This window comes from Aquarana catesbeiana, linkage group LG01, assembly GCF_042186555.1.
Source record: "Aquarana catesbeiana isolate 2022-GZ linkage group LG01, ASM4218655v1, whole genome shotgun sequence".
Taxonomy (NCBI): Eukaryota; Metazoa; Chordata; class Amphibia; order Anura; family Ranidae; genus Aquarana; species Aquarana catesbeiana.
The window spans coordinates 574,548,797-574,576,664 of NC_133324.1; the positions used below are offsets into that span (position 1 = coordinate 574,548,797).

The 27,868-nt window shown below is 40.3% G+C and overlaps 1 protein-coding gene across 2 annotated transcripts in view; it reads right to left on the minus strand.

Moving 5' to 3' along the window:
• RBPMS (RNA binding protein, mRNA processing factor) overlaps window positions 1-27,868 on the minus strand; it is a 256,714-nt gene that overhangs the window by 98,119 nt on the left and 130,727 nt on the right. The window lies entirely within an intron of this gene.

The window sequence follows — 27,868 nt, forward strand, 5'->3', positions numbered from 1 at the left end:
AGTGCAAAATCTGGCGCAGATCTGCATATAAACCAATCAGCTTCCAGGTTATATTGCCAAAGCTTAATAGAACAAGCTGAGGTTAGAAGCTGATTGGCTACCATATATGGTATATGACCATAGTCATATGTTAGTACTTTAACACCCAATTTATGTTAACTAGGAATTGCCTTAATATCCCTTTTTGCACTTAATTAGCTGCTTTAAGCCCTCACATTGAAGTGCTCTATACTGGCAGAGCTGAGTAACAGCCACACCCCTCAGTGTCCTCAGGGTCTAACTCCAATGCCTATTGGACTGTACACTGATATATATACATATATATATATATATATATATATGAGTACACCCCTCACATTTTTGTAAATATTTTACTATATCTTTTCATGTGACAACTCTGAAGAAATTACACTTTGTAATGACACTACAATGTAAAGTAGTGAGTGTACAGCTTGTATAACAGTGTAAATTTGCTGTCCCCTCAAAATAACTCAACACACAGCCATTAATTTCTAAAACGCTGGCAACAAAAGTGAGTACACCCCAAAGTGAAAAATGTCCAAATTGGGCCCAAAGTGTCAATATTTTGTGTGGCCACCATTATTTTCCAGCACTGCCTTAACCCTCTTGGGCATGGAGTTCACCAGAGCTTCACAGGTTGCCACTGGAGTCCTTTTCCACTCCTCCATGATGACATCACAGAGCTGGTGGATGTTAGAGACCTTGCGCTCCTCCACCTTCCGTTTTGAGGATGCCCCACAGATGCTCAATAGAGTTTAGGCCTGGAGACATGCTTGGACAGTCCATCACCTTTACCCTCAGCTTCTTTAGCAAGGCAGTGGTTGTTTTGGAGGTGTGTTTGGGGTCGTTATCATGTTGGAATACTGCCCAGCGGCTCAGTCTCTGAAGGGAGGGGATCATGTTCTGCTTCAGTATGTCACAGTACATGTTGGCATTCATGGTTCCCTCACTGAACTGTAGCTTCCCAGTGCCGGTGTTCTGTCAAAAAAGTCAACTCATCAGAAACTCCAACTATTTAACTTCCGGTTCCTTTAAACCATCACTAATTGGAGATTTTGACGAACTGCTGTTTGGACCCAACACCGGCAACTGATTATAGTCTGGTGCACGATAATATGAGCAGAAATTGTTACTCTGCTCCGATACTAGCCAACAAAATGGCCGCCTCCAAGTCCACGTCAACTTTGTCCTCAGTAGCTGCTGTGCTATCAAAACAGCTAAATCTTCCTGTACCGGACTGTATTCAGTTACCGGTGTTGTGTCCAAACAGCAATTCATCAAAATCTCCAATTACTGATGGTTTAAATAAACCGTAAGTGACGTGGCTGGAGCTTTTGACGGGTTGTCAAATTTGACAAAACACCGGCAGAACTCATGCAGCCCCAGACCATGACACTCCCACCACCATGCTTGACTGTAGGCAAGACACACTTGTCTTTGTACTCCTCACCTTGCTGCCGCCACACATGCTTGACACCATCTGAACCATATAAGTTTATCTTGGTCTCATCAGACCACAGGTCATGTAATCCATGTCCTTAGTCTGCTTGTCTTCAGCAAACTGTTTGCAGGCTTTCTTGTGCATTACCTTTAGAAGAGGCTTCCTTCTGGGACGACAGTCATGCAGACCAATTTGATGCAGTGTGCGGCGTATGGACTGAGCACTGACAGGCTGACCCCCCACCCCTTCAACCTCTGCAGCAATACTGGCAGCACTCATACGTCTATTTCTCAAAGACAAGCTCTGGATATGACGTTGAGCAAATTTAACACACCTGCTCCCCATTCACATCTGAGACCTTGCAACACTAACGAGTCACATGACACCAGGGAGGGAAAATGGATAATTGGGCCCAATTTGGACATTTTCACCTAGGGGTGTACTCACTTTTGTTGCCAGAGGTTTAGACATTAATGGCTGTGTGCTAAGTTATCTTGAGGGGACAGCAAGTTTACACTGTTATACAAGCTGTACACTGAAAAGATATAATAACATTTTTACACAGATGTAAAAAGAAAGTGGAAGCAAGACACGGACATCGGAAATTTTTAGTACAATGTTTATCTGATTGCATAGCTATTTCTATGACCTAGACTGGGTTATAGGCAATAAAATACCTTTAGCAAAGAGGCACTACTCCTCCCACTGGGGGCATAATTCCTGCCACTGACAGAAAGAGACACTATCCATCCCACTGATACCAATGAATGGGGCACCATTCTTTCAACCAGTACCAGTGATGGGACACAATTGCTTTAACTTATACTAATGATTGACACTATTCTTCAAGCTAATACTAATGATGGGGCACTATTCCTCCAACTAATATCAATGATGGGGCACAATCCCTCAAACTAATACCAATGATGTTGCACGATTCCTCTAGCTAATACCAATGATGGGGCACTGTTCTCCCAACTAATGCCAATGATGGGGCACTATTCCTCCAACTAATACCAAAGATGCAGCACTATTTCCCCAACTAATGCCAATGGTGGGGCATTATTCCACCTCATGTTGACCACAGGCACTATGTAATTGTTTTACTCCCAATGACCACCAAGATTAAGGTATTGTTTGCTTCCACTGATTCTTGGACATTTTCTACTTGAGCTGGTCACAATCTGGGCAGTTTACTATCTGAAGGACAGTGAACTGGCCCTTTGTTTAGAAAGTTTGGAGACCCCTGTACTAAATGATAGCAGCCTATCATCTGCTATACTGTATATCCAGATTGATGATGCTGTGTACAATGCTGTAACATACAGCAATCAATTCGATTTCAGTTTACCATCATTAGCCCAATTAAGAAACTATTTCTGACTGGTTGAAAAGGATTACTAAACTTTGCATTTCAGCACTGCTCTCCAAAGTGCCCTACTTAATAAAGCAGAAAATGTTATAACCCCTATAAACCCAAGCCTGTATTATCATTTAAATGTACTACGATAAAGAGACAGATACAGTACTCATAAAAAACTGATACAACTAGTTGCTGAACCTGATATGAAACCTCCAGTCATGTCAAGATTCACTGCAAATTGATCATGGACTTATGTACATTGGCAACATCATATCAACAGAAAATAAACACAGAGATTTATTTAACTTTGCTTGGAAATCTTTTTATGGCTTGCAAATGATTTGACATTTTAATGAGCACTGCTAGAGGATGTGTGGGAACAAATTCATTATAACAAAAAAAAACAATAGAGAAATGTTGTAATATGGTAGAACAGACCTTGGGGTATACTTCCTGTAAAACCCCTTATATGGGTAATAATCAGACACAAGAACAAGCTGGGAGAAGGCTGCCAATGTGATAGTTATCCATTTCATAAGAAAACAGCTGCAATCTTTCAGATGCTAGACTGGCATATTAACATGTTCATTAATGATGTATCTAAACAAAATCTATGCTATAAGATTTGTCTAGATTGTGTCTATATAAAATAAATATATGGATTTATATTGTGTTTTCAAGGTTTCTCATGTAAATGTAAAGCCAAAAGATTCTGTTATAATAGAGTTTCAAGCCATTTAGTCAATTACCTGCAATGAAGTAAGTGATGATGATAAAATGAAACAGAGTATAAATATGTAATGACATGTTTATATGATTTTGAAACAAATTGTTTTCCATTTTACTAAAACTATAGTATATCACCAGAAAGCACATCTGTAAAACCTAGAATATAGGTTTGTGCTAAAAAATTTTATGCACAGTAGAGACAGGCTGGACCTAAATATAGAGTAATCCACAAGGCAAGACGATTAGTTCATACAGAATAACTTCACATGAAACCACAGGAAAAAAAAATGAAAGCACTGCTATCTGCTAACTAACTAGGCTAGCCGGGGATAGATCAAACTATGACGTAGTGTAAGGAAAAATATATATAATTTATTTTGGATAGAACTGACCTTTAATTGGAATGGAGTCTCAACACACAGTGCATCGACCTCCTGTGGAATCCCACTTAGTTCAAGTGTCTTAAAATACTGAACCCATTGTTCCTGATCTTTTACACACATACACACACACACACACACACACACACACACATACACACACACTACCAATTATATTGTAGCTTGACAAGCTGTCCAGTCCTCTGGAGGAAACAGCAGGTCCTAATACAATTCACACTATAAATCAGTAAGATTATGAGAAAATTTAGTGTGGAGACTAGAGTGTGGGCACCTCCAGCACTCCAGTACTAATACAAATCACTGAGATTTAGTAATATTGAGGTTAGAAGCTACAGAATGAGGATGTCAGGGGTCTTTACCCTGAAGAGTGTAGTGAGCTGGAGTCCCAGTACAAAACAGGAAAGGCTTAAGGCTCGTTGGGTTGCTTACATGTAAGTTTAGTAGAGGAGATGGAAAAGCCTAGTTCACTTCAGCAATTGCCTAGTGTTCTGAGAAGGGGGTAAATGTACACCACTGTCTGGTGTGTAGGATGATACACTTTGAGGATACAATGACTTTTTTTAAAGAAAAGTATCATGTATTTTCAACGATCTGTAAAGGGTTCCTTCTCCCATTGACCACCAATGTAAAAGCAAATATACTCCAGTCTCAAACTGTCTTATTATTTCACTGATTTAAAGTGTATATCATATCAGGACCTTCTGTTTCCTTTAAGAGTACTGGACAGCTTGCCAAACTACAAAATACTAGTTATTATTTCAGTGTTTACCTTAAAGTAATTTTTAAAACTCTACATTTTAAACATGAAAAAGTCTCAAAAACATTGAAAAGGCTATATATCCCCATTAATTTAATAAAAATACTATTAGGACAAACATGTACAGTATATGACCAGATCCAAACCTTGCAAACAGGATCATAGCAACAGAGCAGGACAGCAATTGTAAACCCGATTTCTGTGGAACACTAGGGTTCCTTCAGAGTTTTCTAGGGTTTCGGATGTGGCTGATTGACCTCCATCTGATGCTGCCTACATATATTCAGGGCCAATGGCACTTTGCAGAGCCAGTGGCAATACACTTTTAAAATGTCTGTAAGGGGGATGTTCTGATCACCACTGTAAGGGGGAAATACTTCCCACTGATCACCAATGTAAATGGAATTCTTTCCACTGATCTCCAAAAAATATGTTTTAGCAAGGGTTCCCTGAGATGTAAAAATTATTTTCAAGGTTTCCTCTGGGATAAAAGGGTTGAGAAAGCCTGGACTAGGATATTAAAGTGATTCTAAAGGTTATAATTAAATAAAATATGTCATACTTATCTGCTCTGTGTGGTCCTGGCTCCTCCCCCTGCCGAGAGCCCCCAATAGCAAGCCTCTTGCTATGGGGTCACCGGAGCAGACTCCCTTCCGAGATGTGCTCCCGTGAATGGATAATGTCCATTCACACACAGAGCCCGACTCAGCCCTGCCCCCCGCTATCTCCTTATTGGCTCACTGGCAGTGATTGACAGCAGCAGGAGCCAATGGCACCCACTGCTATGTGAGTTGATAAGGAGAGAGAGATTCAGGAGAACTGCTGCTCTCATGCACATTGCTGGATGGAGATGGGGCTCAGGTAAGTATATGGGTGGGCTGGGGGGGAGCGGCACCCAGAAGGTTTTTTACCTTAATCTGCATAGAATGCATTAAGGTAAAAACCCATTAGCTGGCATACCCAGAACATTTACCTGGTAGGACAATCCCCCACTTAACCCTATAATGGCTATAGCAAACCTGGGTTAGCCATTTGCCCAATCAGAACTGTCACTGGGTTTTGCTTGATTTTCCATATGCATTTGCATATATGCATGTATGCATTTATTAACAAGGAGAAAAGAAAGAAAACATTTTACAGGCAATTGTGTTAGGGTCATTCCTCCTTACTATTATTACTAAATATAACTATTTCGTAGAATAGGCCTTTAGGAAATTCAAAAGTGATCCTTGATGATCCTTTTTGACCTTAAAGTATGACCCTTTTCTCTTTCCCATTGTATCCCTTAACCATCCCACCTTCCTCCCTAGCTAAACTGGAAGTCTGTGTGTAGCTAAGACAATAATATTCCAATTCCTGATTGTTTTCTTTGTTTTCATATGAAAAAGATTGCATTTTTACCATATGACTAATAATTATATTGTATATAAATTGTATTTGTAAAGCATTTTTCAGCAGACTATAGTGTTTGGATAGTAGCAGTAGTATTAGCAGTGTTGATGCAAAAATGTTGTCATTATTACTGCACTTTTTTACCTTCTATATGGAATATATTCCTAGATAAGGAAATGGAAGGACATATTGTATTAATTTTGTACAATATGGTCCAACTTTTCCTGAAGGTTTAATAAATTAATACTTCCAGTGACTACAGATGCAGTAAGGCTACCTCTCTAAGCTACTTTTTTCGCTGCTTGTACTCATCTATAATGAAAAGCAGAAGGAAAAAGTCATTGAATACCTGGAGATATCACAACAGTACATACACATATGGCTTCCTCTGGAGCAGACCGTGGAGAGCGTTGTTGTGGGGAATTAAAGCATTATTACACTAACATCTTTAAAAGCTCAAGTGAAATGATTTCATTCATTTGGCAGGGTTTACCATAGCTATCGGGCTCTAAGGCAAATACAACATTCCTTCTATCATTCTAAGCAGCACAGCACCATATTTGGAGGCTGATATCCTGCCTAACTCTGCTTTTATCCTTTGGCATTCCCCTTCACTAGTATTCTAAAGTGGACCAAAAGAATATAAAACTTTCAGTTAAAAGTTGAAATTGATGTGATTGCTTTTCGGGCACTGTGACTCTATCCAAAATGTTCCTATGATAAGATTTAAAGTGAACTGGCAGTCTATCCCCAGTTTATATCTTACAAACTCCCTTAATAGCACTGACCTGGCAAGGCTTGAAATGCACATCACTGAGATATGGCTTGTGGATTAAAAATGTTAGGTTGACTTTTCGTATAATCGAGCCTCAGTTCCAGCTCAGGACTGTAAATCTCCATTTATTAAAAACAAAGACAGACATCCAGGCAACTTAGCTTAAAGGAAAGGAAAACAAGAATTTTTTTTTAAAGTGGTAACTGGATGCTGCAGAATTAGTTGTGTTTCCATTAGTAGATGTAACAGTATAGCCATTAGTATTTAGCATCCACATGTATGTCTGGGCAAAATGAAAAAAAAAAAATCATAGTCAATACATTCTTGTAATACATGCCCATTTCCCCATGTTCTACCCTTCGTAAAAATACTAAAAAAGCAGAAACGTGCTTGTTGATCTGCTAGAAATCTAGTAAACTCCCTACTTCCTATAGTGGACAACACAGTGCCTCTAAGGCTGGCCATACACAGAGTGAATTTATTTCCTGCAACCATGGCTTGCAGGAAAGAAATTAGCTTGATTCCCCCATCAACACAGATAATGTTGATGCGGGAATCTCTCCTGCCGAGACATTGCCTTCTCCTGGTGGGGGGCAGGGGAAGGCGGGGGAAGCCGCTCCCTCCAGGAGAAGACTGTGGTTATTGCCAGTGGCTATAGCAGCTGCTAGTGATAATTGCAAGAGAATCCAGCAGGCTAATTGTACCCATGTTGATCGATCATCTTAGTTCATTCAGCCTGTAAACTAATGGTTTGAACGTTGGCCAATTCAGCAGGATTCGAACTGTGTATGGCCGGCCTTAGTTCTGCACTTGGAATGCCAGCCAATGTTGTCAGCCCTGCCTGAATTCTCTGCTGTTGTACTACAGAACACCTCCTCTCTTGCTGGCTGCATATTATAAAGGGAGGGGTGTTCTGTGGTTCAGCAGAACAGAACAGAACACAGGATGGTCTTGGGATCCCAGTGCAGCTGCGGCAGCATTGTTAGCCTACAACCACCTCTTACCTGTCCAGTGTCTATGGTGATATTATAATACCTAAAAAACTAAATTAAATAAAACTAATGTGCATATCACTTTTGGATGACATCATGATGCATATATGCTTTTGACTGTGATGGTTCTCCTTTGTTTACAAGCTCTTTTATACTTACTGGACATTATACCCTAGGAGTAATAACACTATTAAAATTATGTACATTAGAGCACTACTTGGAGGATATGGTGGGTGGAATTTTATTGGGGTGTGTATTGTTTATGCATGTGTTTTGCACAATAAATGATCTTAAAATGGCTGCTGAAATAATGATTGTTTGAATTTTAGTTTGATTGTCTATAAAGTATTATAACCATATGTCTGTTGTAGTCTAATTAATGGTGTTACATTTTTTGTTTTTATAACAAAAAAAATGTTGCCCAGATATACAGAAAAGGTTCAAAGCACCTAAAGTTAAAGTGGTTGTAAAGGCTGAAGTTTTTTTGACGTTCATGCATTCTGTGCATGAAGGTAAATAACTTCTGTGTGCAGCTTCTCCGCAGTCCCCCTAATACTTATAGGTAAAGTTGATCCAGGGAATATCTGATTGCCTCTCGGGGGATCAGGAATAAATTTGTTCCCCTGCTGTAGCAAATTGGATCACGCTTTGCTGGGATTTTTTTGCTTTTCTCTGGATCAACTGTGGGTATAGGATTGTGCATGTAGGATTGTAGGATTCCCTTTTATTGGTTGAACCAGATTGTGTCTTTTTTCAACCAGACTAACTGTGTAACTAATTCTTACCTGAGTCCCATCACGATCCAGCGATGTGCACGAGAACAGCGGCTTTCCTGGGTCTCTCCCTTCTCATTGGCTGAGGCACAGCAGTGGGAGCCAATGATTCCCACTGCTGTCAATCACAGCCAGTGAGGGGATGGGGAGACAAGCCATGATCTGTTTGCTTTATGGATTCTGAGCCTTTAATAATACTTTAAATAGTTGTGGTTTCTGGTTTTTGCTTGGCTGCTATGCTGACTCTCTTTTTTCCGATATTTAAGGACCCAGAACAAGCATGCAGGAAAGCCAGAAAAAATTTACAAGTCCTTCTCTGAGTACTTTTTCTAGGTCAGTAACTTAAAGCCAAGCTCCATTCAAAACTTTTTTTGTTTGGATAGATAAAGGAAGAGTTAGAGCCTCTTTCCAGTTTTTGTTCCAATCTGTGATTTTCTCCTCACTTCTCAACAAAAGCCAAAATACATTTTTAATGTAGTGAAGAAGGGTTTGAACGTCTTTTTATTACTGTTTATCCTTTTCTGTATTGGTGACAAAGAAAACCCCCATTTCTTTTACAGGTGTCAATGGGATCGAAAGTTAGGCTATATCATGCAAATGGGCTTACAGACAGAAATAAAAGCCTAACACAAACTCTATGCAAAGTTACTCTTCAATTTGCTAGCATGCCTATTAACATAATGGAGGGAAGAATTTGTATGTTATTAAATAGTAAAAGGGAACCAAGCAGCCCAGTGGAAAACCACACAACTACAAAAAGAATATGGGTATGGCAGTGCTTTCTCTGGAATCAAACTCATGACTTCAGTTAGCCAGTACAATATGGAATAGCCTTTCTCAACCTTTTTAACACAACAGAACCCTTGAAATAACTTTCAGGTTTCGGGGAATCCCTGCTAATAATTACTATATCTACTGCAACCAGTACATTTGTGTGAATGGTAAGTTAAGAAAAATAAAGAATAAGCAATATTGTGTACTCAGGGCATGGATACCCAGGGCTGTTCTATACAATGAAATTATGTTTTACTAATAAAAATGAAATTAAAAAAAAGAAGATATTAATAATAATGGCCAGTAAAGAAACACAGACTGAAAATTGTAGAGTTCCCTCACATTGGTGGCTTCCTAAATTGTTGGCCTGTGAAATGCACCCACACTGGTGGTCAGTGTAGAAGGACCATGTTATATTTGTGGTAAGTGGGGGAAGGAACTTCTTCTTACATGGTGGTGGTTATTGGGAGAATAGCCCATTTATACTAGTGGTCAGTGGGAAGAATGCACCTTAAGTTGGTGGCCAGTGGGAAGAATGCCCCTTACGCTAGTGACTGGTGGGAGGGTTCCCATTAACAGATAGCTAAAAAGATCATTGGTGGCATTGGTTAATTCTCTGAGCAGCAGAAACTGCTAAAGCCTAGTACACACCACTACTTTTTTTTCATTCAACCCAGAGGAGCCGCCGTACTAAAAAATCCAATGTTAGTACAGCAATCTCCTCTGCTGAACTATTGTGTTCTGACAGGGGGACGCCCCCCCTCCCCCGCCAGGAACACTCCAATCTCTTAGCCATTGCCAGAGAGTGCTGACCGGGAGGCAGTTGGCAGATGTTTTTCGGTCGAAGTTGGCCGAACAGTGAACAGCCAGCTTCTCCTGGACCGGCTGCCACACACACAGCGGAATGTCCGCCGGTTTCTATTGAACCGGCAAGTGTCAGGTGACATTTAGCAACATTTAGGGGAACTGTGGGCAAGAAAGGCTGGTACATCAACATTACCAGATGCTCTAAGAGAGAAACACCTAAAAAAATAAGTAATAACAATCACTGTATATAAAAAAAATGTTGTTATACCTACAACATCTATATATATGTATATGTATGCCCTGCTTACCCCTGTGAAACCATTACCCAGAAGGTCAACAGTAAGAAGCACACACACCCTTTTTTAGTAAATTGAAACAATACATAACATTCAGTGATCAATATCAGCCAATCAAAAAGCATTGTTCATGGTGCTCACTGCATTGAACTATTAAAATGTAAAATGTGATTGGCTGCTACAGTTTACTGCACTTTGTATATTACCACTGCTCTTCACATTTTGCATAATAAAAAAAAAGCCTGGATATGTGAAACATATGTAACATGTGGCTATATTCCTAAATAAATGGATTTGAAAAGCTGCATAAAATTTCAATTTACATCATCGTAAGAGGAAAAGGCAATAACAAAGCCTGCTTTTCTGCTGATCATGTGGCCTCTGATTTCTAAATGCTCATGGAGCTATCCACTGGCCTGCAGCATCACGCTGATTTTACGCTTGAGTAAAATAGTATACATTAAACTATAGCCTTCTGCCATTCACTTATGAGCATATGCATTCCAAACAATGTCATATGATATAGCTGGTCAGGCTTATATGAAAATAGTCACACAGGCGGATATATTGAATGATCATGATAAGTGATTCTTTGCTTTTGGAAACACACACCAACAACTTCAAAAGTTTACATTTTAGGCATTACAACCAGGTCAACTTGAATAAGTGTAGATCTGTTATTTACTGAACAAATATCTTAGTTCACATAACACTAGCCATTGTGTACTAGGAATTCTGTATAAGAAATGTTTTTAATGCCAACACATGTATTTCCTGTATTTATATAGGACCATTATATTATAAAGTGCTTTACAGACTACACAGAAACATCCACATCTACATTGCACTCACATTTTTACTAGTAAAAGTTACATGTTATAATATCTCATATAATCAATACTAATAGAAATTGTAAAAAAAAAAGTAAAAAAATGATCAAAAATTGTAAAAAATTATTTATTTTTTTAAAATAATGTCCTTGATCACCGCCACACCAGTCATATGATGACGCTGTACTGCTCTGATGACAGTATGTAAGAAAAAAAATGAAAAATAAAACTAATTTTATTTCATTTCTTCTTTTTCTAAAAAACTGTGACAAAAAAATACAACTTCCATAAAATAACAAGGGCAGATTTAATAGATGGAAAGTTGAAAAAACAACTGAAGGTCCGCTCTAAATTGTTTAATGGAAAAAAAACACTGCAAGTAAACATTTAAAAAATATATTTTTTACTGTGCTCTACACCTGCATTTTTACTTCTTGATGAGTGACAACACCCTTTCCCTGTTTCCTTATTGGTCTACTGCATCGTCACCCTGTCAAAGGTGCTGCTCATAGAGATGATAAGCAGATTATCCAACACTCATTTTGCAGGCACCTCCTGCTGTTGTCACCATAAGCAATGGAGACAGGTGGTGGCTGCAGTGAGACTAGATGAGATCAGCAGCACTGAGATGCAAAAAAGAAATAAAAAAAATGCTGAAAACAAGTATTTTCTAAAAGAAATAAACCGTGGAAGTTTTTGATTCACTGTGCTTTAGCAAGCTAAATATCATTCAGTTGGAGTTTAGTTTTACATTATTACTTCAAAGGAACGTTTCTCAATTTTTTGTCAATCGTGGAAAACCATCACATCTTTTGCCATTTTTAAAGCTGGGTATACACTGCAAGTTTTTTAACCCACGTTTAAAAAAAACATAAAAAAAAAAAAAAAACCCCAAGAGATGTGATGTGAATGTACAATGTATATGTAAAGCGCTGCATAAATTGACGGCACTATATAAGTACCTGAAATAAATAAATAAATAATAAATAAATTGCCATACCAACACAAGCAATGTTGGTGTGGCAATCTCCCTTGCTGTGCTATTGTATTCTGACAGGGGGACTCCCCCTCCACCAGAATACACTGATCAGTACCCGCAGCCATTGGCTGCAAGCGTTGATCAGATACTGGTTTTACAGTATGTCCTGTTGGATAGACTGCTGTATACATGGACAGGACTGGCCGATTTTCAGACTGTGTACCTAGCTTTAGTCTTATAAACCCTACTTGTTGTTATGTGAAGTGGGGGTCTTTGTGAACTCTCTCAGAATTTATGCTATCTCTATAGCAAAAACAAACCATTCATTTTTTTGTGTTTAGCGATAATGAAGTCATAACAAGTTGACTATAAAAAGGTAGTTTCTAGTGCACTGCAATCACTGCCAGGCAGATCTCCCAATAGAAAATCTAAACCAGTTTTAGGGGTCTTGCACATAGCTGCATTTAAGGCGAATGGATGCACAGAGTAAATGATGTATGTTGCTGTATTGCCTAGGAGCCACGGCTGCACCATATGTTTGCCCATAGATACGCACTACAAAAACATTGTACATGTCTATAAATGCCAGCATTCTGTTTTGAAAAAGATGTTCATATGCATGTGTGTGTAGTGCGCGTATAGCCTCATACATTTTTTGTACTGCGTGTCTATGGGAAAAAATATGCTGCAGCTGTGGCCCTTAGGTGTTTTACACTAACATCCAGCAAAATAGCAGAAGCTGTAAATGTACAGGTTTATACAACTGCCATCATAATTATTGAGTGATTTTCTTCTAATACTAATGGATAATTTTGGGTGGCGTGTTCCCTGTTAATCCTATGTATTACTGGCTACAAAATGTATTTTGAGAAAAAAATATGTTCTCATTTGAAGGATCTGTAAAATCTGGGCCTTAGCAATCTGTCTTGGCTTTCCGTGACCATTTGCAAGTCTTTTCAGCTCAGTAATATCTTGAGATCGAAGTGATAAACAAGAAGGTGTGTGAGGTTAATGTAACGGCACATGAAAGAATTTTATGAGATTAGAAATGTATATCAAGCATGAAAAACACTACGGAGGATCCTTTTTAAGTGTGTTGATGATTCCTAGATCTGACAGAGTTGCGGAACATTTATAACACATCATCAGATACATAAAAAAACAATTTTTTTCTATATTTTAGAGAGCTTAAAGGCTAAGTCCACCTTTCACGACATGTTTTATATAACACCAATATTTGAAGTAAAATGGTGCTATTCCCCAGCCTCCCACCTCCAACCGCCCCTACTTACCTAAATCACAGGGTGTTTTTCCCTACGGGCTTCTGTCTATTTTTGAATCTAGCTTGGCTGTGCAATGATCTGTGAACAAGTCTCATCTGCCACTGTGGCAGAGGGACTCTAGTTCTCAATACAGCACAAGTGTGGTCTATTGACACCTTTAACTGATGGGTCATACCTCTGTACAGACCTGGGGCTGGAGGAATAGTCTGCCAGAGCCTGTTCAATGTATCCGCGATCCATTAATAGTGGTTGCAATGCTCTGCAGGCTCAACTGCAAAAGGTAGAATACGCCTTTAAGCTGAACTTATGTACATGCTAAAGGAACAGGTTCCCTTAATTGCTATCCTTCACAGCACGCACCCTTAACTCCCCTGCTACTCTGTTTGGCACTGGGTACAAACAGAACTCCCCTGAGACTCACTCTCCTTCCTCCCATATCACAGAAGAGAGTCCTCAACCCTTTGTAACCTCCAATGTCAGAACTTGGAGATTACACAGATCTTTTTCTCCTTGCTGCTGACAGTAAAACAGAGCAAAGTGGGGTCCCAGTTAGGTTTGTGCAGTTGGGGAGGGTGGTTAAGTGAACTCATTGCTTTGTCCTGAATGGGCAAAGTACTGGTTCATAAAATGACAAAGGCCAACTTTGAAGGGGCATAAAAAAATAATACCTGTTCTTCATGAGAACTTTTTATAAAATGCCTGGTATATGTTACACATAAGGTTTACCTAATTACTATGTTATTCTGTTTTTCAGATCGTGCCAAGTGAATCCGTGATGGGAAGTTGAAACCAGGAGTAATTGAGTTTCTGTTGAAAGATGGTTGTTCGGCTGTTGAGATCCATACATGCCTGAGGAAATGTGTATTTGGTGATGCAGTAATTAATGTGAGCAATGTTTGCCATTGGGTGAAGAAGTTTAAAAAGGGAGAAACTGAATTTGTAGCCAAGCCAAGGAATGGTCACCTATCAACCTAATTTGAGGGGAAAGACAAATCTAGAATGACCAAGGCCTCATTATCATGGACTTTTTGGACAAAGGGGCAACAGCGACCAGTGAAACCTGAATTGATAGAGTGTGAAAGTTGAATTAGGAAAAAAGAACACAGAAAGACATCCATGCCATACAGCTGTATCATGATAATGAACACTCAAACACCTCAAATGCCACTAGTCGGGTAACTGCGAAAATGGGCTGGTCAGTGGCCCCTTATCCACCTTACAACCCAGATTTGTCACCATCTGACTCCTACCTGTTTAGGTCAATGAATGATTACACCCGTGGCACGAGATGTAAGGACCAGAAGAAAGTTTCAACATCTCTGAAGCAGTGGAGCAAAGAGTGCTCTGTAGATTTTTTCTAAGCTAGCTATGGGGCTGGGTAAAATGGTGTAAATGCATCGAACCGAACATGATAGGAGAATATGTGAAAGGGTAACTAGTAAAGGAATTTACAGGCTAACTTTACACTTTATATGTATGTTCATTGTTTCCATCTCTGCATAATTAAACATTCTAAATTTCAACATGTAATGGGGCGTACACACGGTCGGACTTTTCGGCTACAAAAGTCCGACGGACGCCGACGGACCAAATCCGGCGGACAATCCGATCGTGTGTGGGCTTCCCCGGACTTTTAGCGGACTTTTCCAGTCGCAAATCTGACGGACTTTAGATTTGGAACTTGCTTCAAATCTTTACGTCGTAACTCCGCTGGACCCAGAAATCCGCTCGTCTGTATGCTAGTCCGACGGACAAAAACCAACGCTAGGACAGCTATTGGCTACTGGCTATCAACTTCCTTATTTTAGTCCGGTGTACGTCATCACGTACGAATCCGTTGGACTTTGGTGTGATCGTGTGTAGGCAAGTCCGGTCATTAGAAAGTCAGTTTAAAGTCCGCCAAAAGTCCCTCAAAAGTCTGTCGAAAGTCTGTCGGACAGGCTGTCGGACTTTTGTAGCCAAAAAGTCCGACCATGTGTAAGCCCCATAATCCTTTTTTAATAACCCCCTCATATATACATTTCAGGGTTTTCAGAAAACTTTATACCAGATTCGCACAGTTTTTTTTAAGAAATTGTACTTGCTGGATGCTTTTAAAATTGGTGCTGCTTAGGAGGGACTGCCTTTACTATAATCATATGACCAATGAGGTAATATAAAACATTGCTTCCATAGCATTCCCATATAGGTGCAGCATTTTTTGCGATTATCTCGCTAAGGCCTCATTTACACTTGTGAATGGGTCTGTTAGGGATTACCTGCGGGAGACCCAGCAGGCCCTGTCTGTGTCCATGGCTGGCTATTCACAGGTAATCACTCTATGAGTGATTGTATATGAACGGCCATGATTAGCTGTGGAAGTTGTCAGCCTTGCCTTGCATTGCTTTCAATTGGACTTCTGCCTGCAGCTTATCTCCTTGGTCTCCCTCATGTAAATACTAACGGTCCCATTCAAAAGTGTGAATCGGGCCTAAAGACAAAAAAGTCTGGTGCAGTAAATCTGGAGACATTGCTGGTATTCCATGCAAGCTGGTTGCAAGCTGACCTCAAGCTCCCTGAAGACTTCAGGCTGCAATCTTAACACATGACTGAGGTGATGAAGGGAAATCCTGTCTAACAACCAAACTGAATGCTGTTTTCTTGGTTTCAAGGAAGTTTGAAATGAAACTGAAATAGCTGGCTGAAGAATTAAAATGTAATTGTGATTCCTAATAAATTACAAGATGGTTTACATACTATATAAATATATTATATAACAAGCTTTAAGGTGTATGTAAATCGAAAATCTATTTTTCATGTTCAATAGGTTTTTATTTATGTTTTTGCAGGGTAAAAAGCATAACCATACAAATTAAGTGACTAAGACCAACGTGTCAATGAGTTCCAGAATAGTATCCCTCAAACATCAAAGAAAGACAAAGTAATTGAAGTAGCGAAAATCTTTCCTTCAATATGTTTGGTATCATGTCCCACTGTATACAGTTATCATAAACAAATCATTTTATATGCATCTGTTGTAAAGTTTTAAGAGGAGAACAGGGAAAGGCAGGGAAGTGCAGTATTAAAATATACACTTTATTCTCAAGGTTTAGGAACAATCACAGAATATGGAGTAAAAGATCGCTTATCAAGTATATCAGCAGCATCGGCCTCTCATCGCTGTCCCGCGGGTACTGCTAGGGATCCTGTCAGCTGTAGATGGTGTGGAGACAGCATGGACGCCTTGTGGAAGCCAGGAAGTCCAAACAAACCAGAATGGAACACACGGGCGGAAGTGATGTCACCAGGAGAGAGAGAAGACCGGAAGAAAGACTACAAACTCTGAGCTTACAACTCCTTCTACAGGCTTCCTAGTCCATGCTGTCTCCACACCATCTACAGCTGACAGGATCCCTAGTTCCCGTGGGACAGCGATGAGAGGCCGATGCTGCTGATATACAGTATCTCACAAAAGTGAGCACACCCCTCACATTTTTGTAAATTTTTTTTATATCTTTTCATGTGACAACACTGAAGAAATGACACTTTGCTACAATGTAAAGTAGTGAGTGTACAGCTTGTATAACAGTGTAAATTTGCTGCCCCCTCAAAATAACTCAACACACAGCCATTAATGTCTAAACCGCTGGCAACAAAAGTGAGTACACCCCTAAGTGAAAATGTCCAAATTGGGCCCAAAGTGTCAATATTTTGTGTGGCCATCATTATTTTCCAGCACTGTCTTAACCCTCTTGGGCATGGAGTTCACCAGAGCTTCACAGGTTGCCACTGGAGTCCTCTTCCACTCCTCCATGACGACATCACAGAGCTGGTGGATGTTAGAGACCCTTGCGCTCCTCCACCTTCCGTTTGAAGATGCCCCACAGATGCTCAATAGGGTTTAGGTATGGAGACATGCTTGGCCAGTCCATCACCTTTACCCTCAGCTTCTTTAGCAAGGCAGTGGTCATCTTGGAAGTGTGTTTGAGGTCGTTATCACGTTGGAATACTGCCCTGCGGACCAGTCTCCGAAGGGAGGGGATCATGTTCAGCTTCAGTATGTCACAGTAAATGTTGGCATTCGTGGTTCCCTCAATGAACTGTAGCTCCCCAGTGCTGGCAGCACTCATGCAGCCCCCAGATAATGACACTCCCACCACCATGCTTGACTGTAGGCAAGACACACTTGTCTTTGTTCTCCTTATCTGGTTGCTGCCAAACACGTTTGACACCATCTGAACCAAATAAGTTTATCTTGGTCTCATCAGACCACAGGGCATGGTTCCAGTAATCCATGTTCTTAGTCTGCTTGTCTTCAGCAAACTGTTTGTGGACTTTCTTGTGCATCATCTTTAGAAGAGGCTTCCTTCTGGGACGACAGCCATGCAGACCAATTTGATGCAGTGTGTGGTGTATGGTCTGAGCACTGACAGGCTGATCCTCCCACCCCTTCAACCTCTGCAGCAATGTTGGCAGCACTCATACGTCTATTTCCCAAAGACAACCTCTGGATATGGCGCTGAGCGCGTGCACTCAACTTCTTTGGTCGACCATGGCAAGGCTTGTTCTGAGTGGAACCTGTCCTGGTAAACCGCTATGGTCTTGGCCACCATGCTGCAGCTCAGTTTCAGGGTCTTGGCAATCTCCTTATAGCCTAGGCCATCTTTTTATGTAGAGCAACAGCTCTTTTTTTTCAGATCCTCAGAGGGTTCTTTGCCATGGAGGTGCCATGTTGAACTTCCAGTGACCAGTATGAGAGAGTGAGAGCGATAACACCAAATTTAACACATCTGCTCCTCATTCACACCTGAGACCTTGTAACACTAACGAGTCACATGACACCGGGGAAGGAAAATAGATAATTGGGCCCAATTTGGAAATTTTCACTTAGGGGTGTACTCACTTTTGTTGCCAGCGGTTTAGACATTAATGGTTGTGTGTTGAGTTATTTTGAGGGGACAGCAAATTTACACTGTTATACAAGCTGTACACTCACTACTTTACATTATAGCAAAGTGTCATGTCTTCAGTGTTGTCACATAAAAAGAGTGAAGAAAAGATTTACAAAAATGTGAGGTGTGTACTCATTTTTGTGAGATACTGTACAGTACATGATAAGCAATCTTTTACTCCACATTCTGTGAGTGTTCTTAATCCTTGAGCGTAACGTATTTATTTTAATACTGCACTTAGGTGGCACTTCCCTGTTCTCTTCTTATAGCTTGATACAGAGGTGGCCAATACTCTGAGAATGGCAGCCGCCGGTGGGCAATATAATGCTTTCTAATAGCTATGGACTATTGAATTTTATGGACTTTGTAGACTGTTTTTTTTTTCATCCCCCAGTCTCTCTACCAGTGCGTTATGTACTAAAGCTAGTCACTCATTCTCCTTGCGCCAGAAGATTTCCATTATTACTGTTATAGTTTCGTACCTGGGGAGCTTGCCAGTGCCAGTACTTCAGTGACGGTGCTTGAAATAAAACAGCAGAAATATTAACTAAAGGAGTGCACATGGCAGGCTGAAAATGCTGCAGGTAATTGTGAGGCAATGGCTTACAATTGTATATTTGATGCCAAACATACTGAAAAATAGTTTTTCGGTTACATTCACCCTAAGGAAGCTCCATAATACTGTCTATAAACTCTAACAATAGGCTTCTTATATTTTCTCCATTTTGGTCTGTTTAATATACCGTCATAAGCATCTTGTTATATCCATTTGGTAAGTAAAATAAACACTCGTTGATCCCATCAGACTTTCGGAGCTTTCCTGTGTCCTCTGTACATATCCTATGTTGTCTCAAAGAGCTGTCCTAGTTCTTATCTACAGAATAATTAGCCTTTAAGTTGTGGCAATCGGAGAGTGGAAAGGGCTGAGTAGTTTCAAAAGACAATTGGGCAGGACTGACAACATTCAGTCCACAAAATGGGTGTATAAACGAAAAAATCAGTGCTACTACCCATACATCACATAGAAAGCAGAGATCCCGGGTGCTCGATCCACAGTAGCTGGCTGAGTAGGGAAGTGAGGAAAAGATGATCCGCACTCCGGTGATTGCTCTTAAAAGGTGTAATATTTATTGACAAGCCACAGTGACCAAACGCAAATGAGAACAGTTGACACGTTTCAGCCTATAAGGCCTTAGTCATAACCCCACAAAATGGGTGTGTGTTGTAAGCCACAACAGGACTTATAGTGCATTTCTGGCAGGTTTTGGATTATTTTCCTGTACTTGCAGGGTCTACTTAAAGGGATAAAACTTGGGGAAATGTGCATGTATTGTAGATTTTAAAAAAATGTACTGCCTTTTTTTAAACATATGCCTTAACATATGATTTAAATAAGGTTGTACTGTATAACTGTTCAACATCATCAATGTAATACAGCAAAATTACAAGCATTACTTAATGCATTGCATCATCAGCATTATTTAAACTAACTAGTTATGCCATAGCTTTTCTTACAAAATTATAAAAGGGTGTACTTGGTGTGTCTCACTTATAGAACCCACTTTAATAACTACTCTCATTTCTTCATAGCCACCAATCAGATGTAAACATTTTGATTCTAACAGCAGGTTTCTAGCACATGTTCTACAATGACTGGAGGGTGATGGAAATAATGACAGTTCTTGGTAAAGTCACTGTGATACATATGTAAACCTAACATGCAACAACTCAAAAGTAAGCAAATTCAACTACTGTATAAGTCAGGGGTGTCCAAACTTTTTTCAAAGAGGGCTAGATTTGATGAAGTGAACATGCGTGAAGGCCGGCCATTTTGCCTGACATTCTTTGAACCATTAAAATTCGGTCTCTGTGTTAGTTCGAGCACTAATACACTGCCCAATAAGAATTCTCTTGCCTTTGTGGCTGTGTGTGAGTAAAGAGATGAGCTTGGGCGTGTTATTTGGATATACCGTATTTATTGGCGTATAACATGCACCTTCACTTTAAGAGGGAAGTTTCAGGAAAAAAACTTAAATTTTAAATAAAGAACTGTGAAGCTAAATAAGGGTCAGTGCCCATCTGCAGCCTCACAAGTGCCATAAATGCAGCACCCCTATAGCCATGAATGCTGCCCCACCATTGCCATGAATGCAGCCCCACCATTGCCATGAATGCAGCACCCCCATTGCCATCAGTGCAGCACCCCCATTGCCAGGAATGCAGCACCCACCATTGCCAGGAATGCAGCACCCACCATTGCCAGGAATGCAGCACCCACCATTACCAGGAATGCAGCACCCACCATTGCCAAGAATGCAGCACCCAGTATTGCCAGGAATGCAGCGCCCAGTATTGCCAGGAATGCAGCACCCACCATTGCCAGGAATGCAGCACCCACCATTGCCAAGAATGCAGCACCCACCATTGCCAAGAATGCAGCACCCAGTATTGCCAGGAATGCAGCACCCCCATTGCCAGGAATGCAGTACCCATATGGCCAGGAATGCAGCACCCACCATGGCCAGGAATGTAGCCCCCATCATTGCCAGGAATGCAGCACCCACCATTGCCAGGAACCCAGCACCCAGTATTAAATATATAATAAATGTGCCCGCGCTAGTATAGTGTCACATATAAAATATATAAAAAATATTTTCACATATAAAACACATGTAATGTGATAAATAAAACCATACAGGTAAAATATAATGCAAATAACTATAAATGATAAACCACCAAGTGCATATAAAGGTGCAGTCGTGGTAGTAACTAATAAAAGTGCAACGTGCTAAAAATATAAATATCAAAACACTTTCCAGTGACAAATGAGTGTATATCCCAATTAATAAATACAAATCACAAAAAACGTGAATAAATAGTGTCCATAAAATGAATAAACATCATGCTTCTTCTGATGGGTGTATAAATCACAACACGTGAAAACTGTGCTCTCCCGTGACACCCCACATGTGCTTGCGCTCACCTTCAGTCCTGTGACACAGTGATTAAACGGTGTCAAAATAAGCATTGGGGCCACTCCTAGGCTCACTCAGGATACAATGATGCAAAGACACTCCTCCCAGGTGAAACTGCTAGGCTCACTCAGGTTACAATGGTGCAAAAACACTCCTCTCAGGTAAAACCAAGATCCAAAATCATAGAAAAAACAAACAGAGGGACTCCATAGTGCAATATAGCCAGGACATTTATTAAAGAATAAGCCCTCCAAGAGGGTACTCACATTGGATGGGTGCTAGAGTGCACCAGACTGTACAGGTAAAATAATAAGCAGCTGATCGTATGGCGTGCGGTATGGCATGTGCAATCCTCCTCCTCTGCTGACAGCTCCGTCCTACCCCTCCCCGACGCGTATTCGGCACAGGGGTTTCGTGCCTTCCTCTGGGGGATAACGATTATGGTTATCCCCCAGAGGAAGGCACGAAACCCCTGTGCCGAATACGCGTCGGGGAGGGGTAGGACGGAGCTGTCAGCAGAGGAGGAGGATTGCACATGCCATACCGCACGCCATACGATCAGCTGCTTATTATTTTACCTGTACAGTCTGGTGCACTCTAGCACCCATCCAATGTGAGTACCCTCTTGGAGGGCTTATTCTTTAATAAATGTCCTGGCTATATTGCACTATGGAGTCCCTCTGTTTGTTTTTTCTATGATTTTGGATCTTGGTTTTACCTGAGAGGAGTGTTTTTGCACCATTGTAACCTGAGTGAGCCTAGCAGTTTCACCTGGGAGGAGTGTCTTTGCATCATTGTATCCTGAGTGAGCCTAGGAGTGGCCCCAATGCTTATTTTGACACTGTTTAATTACTGTGTCACAGGACTGAAGGTGAGCGCAAGCACATGTGGGGTGTCACGGGAGAGCACAGTTTTCACGTGTTGTGATTTATACACCCATCAGAAGAAGCATGATGTTTATTCATTTTATGGACACTATTTATTCACGTTTTTTGTGATTTGTATTTATTAATTGGGATATACACTCATTTGTCACTGAAAAGTGTTTTGATATTTATATTTTTAGCACGTTGCACTTTTATTAGTTACTACCACGACTGCACCTTTATATGCACTTGGTGGTTTATCATTTATAGTTATTTGCATTATATTTTACCTGTATGGTTTTATTTATCACATTACATGTGTTTTATATGTGAAAATATTTTTTATATATTTTATATGTGACACTATACTAGCGCGGGCACATTTATTATATATTTTTTATCTATCCACACGCAATGAAACGTGGTTCAGTGCTTGCAGCTTAAATAGTTTACTCCTTAGAGGCATTAGTCCATCTGTGGCTCGCAAGACACCTATATTTTGTCAGCACCCAGTATTGCCAGGAATGCAGCACCCACCATTGCCAGGAATGGAGACTCACCATTGCAATAAGTGCAGCTTGACTGATGCCCATCCATCTGCAGCCTCGGAGGGGACAGGGAGTGGGCGGGACGAGCGCCAAAAGATTAGATACAGGAAAAACTCCTGTTTTCTCGGTGGCCTCTTTAATAGAAAGTCCCGCCTCCTTTGATGGACAGAACAGTCGTCCAATGGCAGCACCGGAGACGGTATTTCCTATTACAGAGGCTGCCATGTAAGCAGGAAATACTTCTGTGTGTATGGCACTTGTCCCGCCTCCTCCCTGTCCCCTCCAAGGCAGCCAACATATATATCTTTTGTGGCCCCGGCGCTGGGAGATTGTTGGGGGTCACAGATATATATGTCCAGATAACCAGGCGGGCCATTCAAAACCGGAACGCAAGCCATGATTGGCCCGCGGGCTTGGATTTTGGACATGCCTGGTATAAGTTATAGTTTCATAGTTGACTAAAACAGCTAAACCTCTCTGGGATTTTTTGGGGCATAAACAATTTCATGTATAAAATTTACAATAAGCTTTATTGATACACATTAAAAGGATATTCAATATACATTAAAACAGTAGATGCAGTTTCAACAAATTTGTTAATAAATGTAAGCGGTTAACCATGTTTTTCTGTCAACTCTTAAGTTAACCTTAGTTTCATAGTTGGTAACGTTGAATAAAGACACCAGTCCATCTAGTTCAACTTGTGAAGTTTAATTTATTAAAGTAGATCTGAACTCAAAAAGTGAAGATTTTCATCTTATTGGGTACATCTAGAAATTGTAATTGTGCTAAGCACAATTAGGCAGACTGTTTCCTGTGTCTAGGCTCTCCTGTGTCTTAAGCCTCATAGATGTTTACCTCAGAGTAAGATCCAAGATCTCTGACTGTGAAGGTGGGTACAACCGCTTCAAAGTTCAGCTGGTTCAAATGGGTGAATTTTGATTTGTGTGTGGCCTTCCCGGTTTGACAGAAGTGGATAGTTAGATCCACTTCTGTCAAATGGCCAAGCTGGAAAACATTCATTGATCAGCAGCTACAGCCAATCAGCTATGGCAGCTGATCAGTTTATTCTAACAGCTGAGAGTCCCCACTGTCGGAATACAATGGCACAGAAGGGAGGATTTCTCCATCCACCTCACTTGTGTGGAATGGGGAATTTGTTTGTTTGTTTTTTCTATTTAGCAAGTTTTATGCCCTGTACACACGGTCGGACATTGATCGGACATTCCGACAACAAAATCCATGGACTTTCCGACGGATGTTGGCTCAAACTTGTCTTGCATACACACGGTCACACAAAGTTGTCGGAAAATCCGATCATTCTGAACGCGGTGACGTAAAACACGTACGTCGGGACTATAAACGGGGTAGTAGCCAATAGCTTTCGTCTCTTAATTTATTCTGAGCATGCGTGGCACTTTGTGTGTCGGATTTGTGTACACACGATCGGAATTTCCGACAACGGATTTTGTTGTAGGAAAATTTTATAGCAAGCTCTCAAACTTTGTGTGTCGGATATTTCTATGGAAAATGTGTGATGGAGTCTACACACGGTCAGAATTTCCATCAACAAGGTCCTATCACACATTTTCCATCGGAAAATCCTATCGTGTGTACAGGGCATTGGAGTGAGAAGTCACTACTGTTCTTCTCACTGTTCTCCTTGCTGGAGAGAAAGCTGCACTGTAAGCATCTCCCTGCTTCTTGATCATCACCAGACATTAGGGGCTAGCTCTGACATCTACCATACAGAGACACAGTGCAGAACAAGTAATGTAAGTCAGTAATAGGGAAAAGATCACTTGTAGGGTTACCACAACAAATAAAGATGACTGGTCCTTTGCCCCCCTGATTTTCTTTTATTGGGCACAGTTTTCACAGTTCTTTTTATTATTTTTTTGTTTTGGACAAAGTTGTAAATAATTCACATTTATTTAAGAATGATTTCTGTCTGTGCCCCCATTGGGAAGATTTTTCCTCATTTCCTGTCCTGTGAAGCCTGCACAAGAAATGAAGGCTACAGTTCTTACAAGATAGGAGGACACTATAATAGCAGTTTAAAACACTGTCAGAAGTTCTATCCCTTCAACACTTTACTAAAATGTTTTTTGTTAGTTTCCCGATTGGAAGGATTTCCCATCAATTAGCTCCTGACTGGTACTAGGGGCCATCTACCCAATAGGGTCACAGATGGTAGAAGAACTGACAGAAGCTCCAACCCTTCCCTACTCTATCCAAAACAGAATAAATATATTTTGATTGGAATTGGGCTGTAAAGCTGAACTCCAGGCAAGCAGCGCATTACACAGCTGAAAAACATGTAAGGCTCTCCTGAAAACCCAACATGATGACCTAACTTTTCTCAAATTAATTTATGCAATACAGCTTCACATTCAGCTACCCCTGTCTGCCTGTCTCCAAGACTGAGCTTAAAAAGGCATTAATCCCAAAACAAAAATATAATATATTGAAGATGAACAATTCTTAAATGTGGTGTTTGCATTAGCTGTTTTTTTTTTTTTTTTTTTTACACTTTTTCCTTTATTTTTACCAGGTGATCCAGCAAGACTGTTATTTTTTTAACTTCCTTTAACAGACCAAGCTGTCAAGCAAAAGTGGCAGTTAGAGGAATGAGGTAAACCATTTGCCACTGACAGGGGTGCTAATAATAATCAAAAAAAGGAATTTGGCCAGATTGGTAAACTGCTATATATCATATTTTTGGCTTTATTACCACTTTGACTATAGAGAAAATTTGATTACAAGGGGGCAATTACTTTAGTTGCATTTAAAAATAAATTGAATTCTTTATTTATATTTAAAACATAAGTGCATTTTTTGGGGGGGGGATTTACTGAAACTAGAGAGTGCAAAATCTGGCGCAGCTCTGCATAGAAATGAATTAGCTTAACCTGGAAGCTAACTGGTTTCCATGCAGAGTTGTACCAGATTCTGAGTTCTCTAGTTTTAGTTTCTCTAGCCCCACTGCACTGACGCTACAACACTTTCTTCAATACTCCCAGTTAAGTAGAAAATCCGTAAATCAGTAAAAAGCATCAAAAATGCATCAAAAACGCACCGGACCCCAGTACAGTGAAAAACGAAAAAGCAAAAGAGAAGAGAGAAAGAATTTGGAAACACACCGAAACGCATCAAAAATGCGCATGCAGAACTCATCTGGAATGGATCTGGAGGACGTTTTTGTGGTGTGAACGGGGACTAGTGTTATACCTTCTGGGACTTTGGCTATAAACCTAATGACCTCCTTTTGGACGGTAAAAAACCCAAACATATCTAAATGCAATCCTAACAGCTTCTAGGAAAAGTAGGATATGTGAATTATACACATTTTAAAAGAAAAGAATAAATGACAATGAATTCAGCTGCATGTGCTGAAGTATGTATAAAAGGAAACATCTATCAAGACTGATCTATTTTTCTATCTCTAAGACTCTTTAGGAAAAAAAAAAAGGTATAATTGCATATCAGAGGGATTTACTTTTCTTATGTCAGTGCACTAATCCCCTTTGCTTGGTTTTACAAATGCTGAAAGGGCTATTTAACACATTTCATCGACATGTAAAGGAAAAAAGCACCATGTGTTCCAAACAATATTTTTTTCTGTCATTGTGAAACTTCAGCTGAGAATGTGCTGAGCACAAGGAAAACACCTGTAAGTAATTGTGGGTAAAATATGTGTGGGCCAAACCATAATTATTGTCTTCATGAAACTAAATAGATATCTGAACCGCCAGATCCTGGAACAAATTGAACGCCAGACTGGTGATTCGATGGTTGTCAAAGTACAGTTAATCAAATTGCAGGAATAAAATTTACAGCACATGATAATGTATTTAATTTGCATTTTTTTCCTGTAATCATGTGTTTTATTCTCAGTGATACTAAACAGTTGTAGCAATAACTTGTAGCCCAGCTCCACCAAAAACCTTTTATTTGGGATAAAGTGATAAATAGGTTAAAGCCGTGGTCAGGTTTTTCTTGATGTCTGTGGGGTGGATTTACTAAAACCAGAGAGTGCAAAACCTTCCAGTTTTTTTTGTTGTCAAAGCTTAAAGCTGAACTCCAGCTTTTGCTACACTTTACATAGTTTGTTTGGGCCAAGCTGGCCAAAAACAATCTATGTCCCTCTATGTCCAGTGAGGCTGCTGGATGTGTGGTATAAACTCTGTGTAGCTGAGGCTACATACAGCATACCACACTGTGTTCCAGGTTCGAACCAAAACTTCCTGTCTCATACCCAGGACACAGTAGAGTCTATCTGATCGGCACTCAGTCAATCAGAGAAAGCAATCTCTTCTAGCACTGTCTGAGTCAGAGATTGTGACATCATCAGCCCGTCTCTCTGACTCAAAGGTGTGCAGTACTATAGGATCCAGGTGTTGGGTAAGCGTATCAGCCAACACAGTAGAAGGTACCGACTAACCATTAATGGTGATGCCTTTCCCTACAACCCCTGAACACACATGAACGATAAGGCAAAATTGTGGAAGGACCCATAGGAGTTCTAAGGGGGGAGGAGAATAAGGCAAACTGTAATCTCAACCTAGAGTATAATATATGAATAAGCTTTATTAGTATCAAAAATGGTAACAAAAAAACAAGAAAGCAGACTGCACATGAATTAAAAAATAGGACAATGTTGCCGCTTAAAACACACACACACCTGGGTCCATGAGCACTCAAAATATGTATAACCAGCAAGTATACTATGGTAAAGAAATACTTGGGATCAAGAGTGAATGGCAGGGAACTTCAGTGATGTCAGCCCTGGTATGGCTATACACAAACACTGTAGGCTTCTCTTCTCTCTATTTCCTTATGTTCTACCAAGAGTGACAAGTGCAATACATTGTATCATATGTACATGATGTTCCTCCACTAGAAGTCTGCAGACCGAGAGAACTATAGATGCAG